The sequence below is a fragment of the Salvia miltiorrhiza genome, unplaced genomic scaffold (genome assembly GCF_028751815.1).
Source record: "Salvia miltiorrhiza cultivar Shanhuang (shh) unplaced genomic scaffold, IMPLAD_Smil_shh original_scaffold_358, whole genome shotgun sequence".
In the NCBI taxonomy this organism is placed as follows: Eukaryota; Viridiplantae; Streptophyta; class Magnoliopsida; order Lamiales; family Lamiaceae; genus Salvia; species Salvia miltiorrhiza.
Window position 1 is genome coordinate 547,679 of NW_026651535.1, and position 6,438 is coordinate 554,116.

The 6,438-nt window shown below is 29.3% G+C and overlaps 1 long non-coding RNA gene across 1 annotated transcript; it reads right to left on the reverse strand.

Annotated features, from left to right (window-relative positions):
• Positions 1 to 2,827: 2,827 nt before the first annotated feature.
• On the reverse strand, positions 2,828 to 4,434 carry LOC131004274 (uncharacterized). The gene is made up of 5 exons (XR_009094953.1): positions 4,289 to 4,434; positions 3,577 to 3,726; positions 3,213 to 3,484; positions 3,023 to 3,122; positions 2,828 to 2,939 (listed from the first exon to the last, which is right to left on the reverse strand). It is a non-coding gene; the product is annotated as an uncharacterized LOC131004274 (long non-coding RNA).
• Positions 4,435 to 6,438: the final 2,004 nt, after the last annotated feature.

The following is a 6,438-nucleotide window of genomic DNA, read 5'->3' on the forward strand; positions in this document are numbered from 1 at the left end:
TTTCACAACTCTCAATATTAATTATAACATCTTTTCACCACTCCCAATACACTCAACTACCTTTTATTCACTCCCAATACACTCAACAACATTTTTTCTTAAAACTCATGTCACTCCCTCTTAGAAAGTTCTTTCATGGACGGAGGGAGTATATACTATTCATACTCGTCCCAAACATGTATATTAATGCCCATTAATTATAGTATTTAGCTATTCGAACCCATTTGAAAATTATATACTCGTATTGTCCCAAATCATATTAAAATATTTTTTACTACTCGTTTTCATCCTAAACCCACACTTCTCACCAAGAAGAGTAGCTACCGATCATCATCACGCTCTATTAACTATGCCTCTACCTTTGCTGCTAGATCCATCGTCGTCTCAGCTATTGCTTGATTTCAAATTTTAAATCTGGGCAATAGCTATTTCCCTATGGCGGCGGCGGTGGAAAGAGAGGGGAAAAGCCCCCAAATCGCCATCATTCCACCACCTTCGGCCACCAACAACAATAAATTTCTAAGTTTTTATATTTGATTTTTGAATTTTGAGAAAAAGTTAAAAACATAGAGCGGATAAAAAGAGAAGAGGAGAAAAGAAAATAGAAAACCACATTTTTACTAGATCATGAAACAATGTCATTTATCAATGTTGAAATGACATCGTTCTATTAAGTATTCACAAAATATTGTCGTTTAATTTAGACGTGGGTTATTTTATTAATTACGTAAATGTTATGTCCTTTTTCATCGTCAAAAATAAAATTAATATATATAATTAAATTTTTCTACATTCGTATCAAAAGTTAATTTTGGTCTAAATCGATGATTTATATGCAATTATAACATTTATTTACGTGTAACAATCGAAATGGGTACTTAAAAGAGCCAAATCTTTTATGGAAGATTCGATCTGAAACATTGGGCTCCTCAATTTCAACATCAAACAGTAATTTTTCTCTTCCTAAAAAATTCAATCTTAAAAATTTTGGTATCAAATCTCGATTGCCACTGCGATGATTAGGTCCTGCTAGCTCAAATTTGGTAGGAAGCATCAATGATTGTGATTTGGAAATAATTGACATTTTTTTATAAATTAATATAAATAAATAAATTTAAAGATCACATTAGAGTGAATTCGAATCTAAAAGACTTCAACATTAGGCATTAACCATCTACGTCAATACACCCACACAAAATAATTGACATCTTAAATTTGTGGTGTGATGATTCTTACTTTCTATTTATGATCTATTTTCTTTTTCCATTTGTTTTATCTTTTATGTCTTAATCAAGTGAATCAATAATCATAATTTTGAAATTCTAAAATCACGTTGCCTCATCAAAAGAATCTAAAAATCACGTTTATATATGAGGTGGTTCACAAAGTTGATGGGATGGGACAAAACACCGAGCATGATTAACAAAAAAGTTTGGAGAAATTCCCTAAAAAAGGTGTAGATAAATATCGAACACGTGAAACAATTATAAAGTAATAGAAACACTTTTAACCTATTGGTATTCCACTTATTAATGAGGTGCGTAATTAAATATGAAAATTAAATTTCGAAATTTAGTTTGCTACGAAAATCCTGGGCAGCTAATATTTTCTTATATTTCAATTGGCAGACAAAAACTACTGGTTTCTCATATTTTAAACTAGTCGGTAACCCGTCGAAAATCGACGGGAATAAATGAAAATATATAAATATTTGTAATTATTCAATACATTTTTATTTGATGATTTTTTTCACTAAAATAAAGCATTAAATAAGTTTATTTTAAAGTAAAAGATGTTAACTAAATATATTTTTACTAATATTTAGTCAAACAACCTCTCAACTCAGAAACTAATTTTAGACACTTCCACCAATCCAATCTGATTATGATGATTTTAGAGTTTTTCGATTCTTAAAAATCAACTTCTGTCTCCCCCTAAAAAAAACAAAAAAAAAGAAGCAAATACCGAAGTCTGAAGCCGAAACATGATAGAGTAAAACCAGTTACCTTATATTTATAGATCCAATCGACTTTTTGCATTTTTTGCAATAATCTCCGATTTTGCTTCCTTTAGGAACACCTTTGTAGCATTTGTCATTTCCACATGACTCATAACACCATGATTCTTCAGGGTGAAAGTCAATTATTGTGCCCTTGCAGATATAGTTTCCACTCTATAAATTGAAAGATAATTAATTCTGAATATATTTTAAAATATGTATAGCAAATTATAAATTACCTAAGAGTTTTTCATCTCTTTAATTGTTTTCACTAAAGCAGGTTTCAACCATTCTTCACTTTTTACTTCTCGGCTAACGTTGAAAATATTAGCTACGGTGTTATTGTTGGAATCTTTCGTAAGACCGCGCCTGAAATTATTATAAACGTGAAGAATATGTGAGAAACGGGTTATTAACAAAAAAATTAAATGACATCATAATTTTGACCTCAATATCCATGTGATATCGTTTTGGGACTAATACTATGTGACTTAGGACTTAAAAATAGATGTAATATGCTAGCATGGAAAAAAAATCATGTAGTAAAAAGTCGATGCATGAATAAATGTTTTATCAAAATTTATTTGTAAATACACACACACATATATATATATATATATATATATATATATACAAACCTTAATATAAAATCTTTAACTTCTTGAATATCAGGGCTGATAAAAAATCTGGTTGCGTGCTTCATTGTGAAAACTTTGGTTACACCTAAAATAACATTTAAATTATTAGTAACGTTGCTTAAAGTGTATTAATAAATGAGTATTGTAAATGATTAATAACATATGAACCTCTGAATGTTGATAACATAGCAAATTGTAAAGCTATCATTACTGGTTCTTTATCCTCGCTTGATCTGCTTTCCATGAATATTTTGAGTTCGTCGGCATATGGTTCCCACAATACACAAATTACTTGTGTGCCACTGTTACATATATAATTAAAAACATAATTTAAAATAAAATTAGAAATATTAATCATTATTCAACGAAAAATTTAAAAACTTACTCTGCATCAGCCAATGTTATGTCACACTTCTTAGCTTTGCCATGCTTCATTTCAACACAATCTATGGTAATATTTTCAGTTTTTACCTCCCCAAGAATATCTACAAAAAAATGTAATTTAAATACACAATCAAAACTAATATTAGGAAATTATAGAATAAAATATTTTTTTTATAATATGTTATACTTACACAATACCAATTCTGGATCATGTGAATGAATATTTCGAAAATGGATGAAATCAAATCCATTTTGAGTAATATTCGGGCGTTCAGTTGATTCAGAAACAATGGTTCCAAGGCTAAAACCGATTTTCCACTCATGATTGATTTTTGCATGCTGAAAGTTAGGATTGTTTTGCGCTACTTGGAAGTTTTTAATTAACTGTTACTTGTCCCTCTTTAAGTAACTCATGAAACTTTTTCTTGTACCCTATTGAGACGGATGCTTGGATTTTGTTGCCCTACATAATAAAAATATGTTATGAGATAGCATAAATTGAAAATTAATAATTTTACAAAACTATTTAGTAAATAAAACTGTGATAAGACTTACCCATTCATCAATAACGATCATTTCAAGTGCTTCCTTGCCCAATTTATCTTTTTGAACCCATAAGCGCAAAATTCTGACAACCACATATTTATTTCGCATTTTTTCCTTGATGGCATTCAAAGGAATAGCTTCACTATTCGTCGACATTTCCTATATTTAGAGTAAGTAAATAAATTATCAAATACTATTATGCTATTATTCACATGATTGGCAAGAAAATTACTTTGCAAAGGAAAAAGACAGACATTGAAATATGTAGTTGAAACTTGAAAGGCAGAAAACAGAGATAGATACATTCACCACAGAAGAAAAATCTCCCAACGTCAACCAATTTATCAATCTAATTGAACCTCCATTACATCCAATAAAAAGAAAGACGGGAAAATACCACATGCAAAATAAAATAACACTCGATCACCTTCAAAATACACAAACACAATCCAAAACATATCTGACAACCAATGAACTTCCCTTTCCCTTGCAATTACTACAGAATTTTTAATTTTAACAAAATGGAGAAAACTTCAACTAAATATCACAAAACTGACATGCACAAACACAAAATAACACAGAAATTCAAACTCCACCCAACATAATCGCAGAAAATCGCGCATGTTTTTACTGAAGGCAGCATATGTAAGATGCACGTAGCAAAACTAATCCATTTCACACCCACAAATAAGGCAAGCATATACAATGAAAAATAACATACGGGTTGTGCTGAAAACTCGACTTGACGATCAGAAACTTGCAGATTCACTTCCTCGCGGCCTGAATTTTCCTTCTGTTGTTGAACTTGCTTCTGATAGTGGTGAGGTAGTTAGCTTCATATTTAGAATAAGTAAATCAATACTACAACATATTATAAAAGGAAAACTAAATATAGCAGTGCAAAGAGACATAACATAATCATTCCACCTCAAGATTATAGAGAATACTTCACGTTAAAGATATAAAAATAATTATACACCTTTTTATAGATGAAATATAAGATTGTCAATTTGACAAAGAATTCTACCTTTGATAGGATTTATCTAAGAAGTTGAGATTTATCTAAGAATTTGAGTCTATCTATAATTTGTTAATATTGAGATTTGTGGTATGCTTTCTTCGTTCTGCAGCCCGTGTGTTCGGCGAATTTTCTGAGAGACAATTTTTTAATTATGTCATAAAACTTCATCATACAATAATGTCAGCATGTATTCTAATATATATAGCTACATGTGAGTGTGCGAGATTAAAAGTATAAAAACATCTCTCTCATAATATTTAATTGTTGGGAATTATTTTGTAGGGAATAATTGGCTATGTTTGTTGGGGTATTTGCTCAAATAGATTGATTGAAATTTGTTGATTAAAGAAATTAGATATATATGATTTGGATATAATTAATGCATAAGAAATTAGATATAGAAAATTGTTGATTAAAAATTTAGAAAAAAATAAGAATGAATGAGAATTGAGAAAAATTAGAATAGAGTGATTCTATGCTTATATTACTTTTATATATATATAGATTTTAGCTATCAAATATAAAAACAATAAAATCGAACACCGACACTCATTTTGTTAAAAATATATAAGCAATTGTATGCATACAAATTTTTTAAAAAAATAGCATTATTTCACAAAACTATGGAGAGATGGTATACAACAATAAACCTAATTTGTTCATAGCTTACAATCTTGTTGGTTCGAGGATGATTTATTGATTTTACAACTCCAACGTAAGAAATTAAAAAATTATTTAAAACACAATACCTAATTGTCAAAGGAACTGTGAATATAATTTAACTGCGCTCATTGTTGTGTGCGGTCAAATATCTCGAATAAGGTGCTTCGATTATAAATTTCATGAAAATTTTCCTATCATGGTCGTGATCATTTACATTTATCCGGCATCGTATACATTTCTTTACGTTACTACGTGTATGGTCAATAAAATGGTTATTTTATTACAATTTACTTCACAATCAAACTAATTGCATAAAAATATTGTTTTGATAATGTCTAATTAACCATATATGATGTTGTTTTTGTATTTATGAAATTACATGTGTCTTCGATTAAGTACTTACCTTCTTGTATTTACAATAAGTATCAAGCATTGCTAGGAATTTTTCTTACGGGTTATCAGTAAGTCTCAACTCAGCACAACACGATTGCAACTAAAAACAATTAAAAATAACATAGTTTCATGACAATTGAATAAGAAGTTATGTTTGATTTACATTTATTTTACAGATACTTATCGATTAATTAGGACTTATCTAATAATATATATAGTCAATCAAATTTATTTCTTCAGAGTAGACTACAATTGCCATAGCCATAAATGAAAATTGGCGTAAAAGTAAACAATGGACAGGTTTATTGTTGTATCATAAAAGCGTGCATGATTGTTGATGACACGAATTTTAGTAAATATTAGCTTACTGTGTTATTAGTGAAAGAAGAGACCCATTTTTATTAAAAAAAATTTACATACTCTTGTGAGATATATCAAAATGATAAAAAAAATCCATATTCCTATATGACGAAGAGGGTACTAAGTTTTATTATGAGATAAATCAATATTGAAATATAAATTTATTTTGTATTGAATCTTAGAACTGAATACAATCATACATTATTTAATAGTATTATCTTAGGACTGAATCTTAATTTGTTTAGATTATAGATTTCTTTTTTTAAATGAAAATAATTGGTAGGAGGAAAAAGTGGGAGTTGGAGGGCAAAAGCGGCTATTTATGGAGAAAAAAAAAAAAGTAGATGGGAATGGGATGGGATAAGAAGCGCGGAAGGATTAGATTATCCATCAGGATTCCGGTGGGATCGGATTGCACTGCACGCCATTCAAGA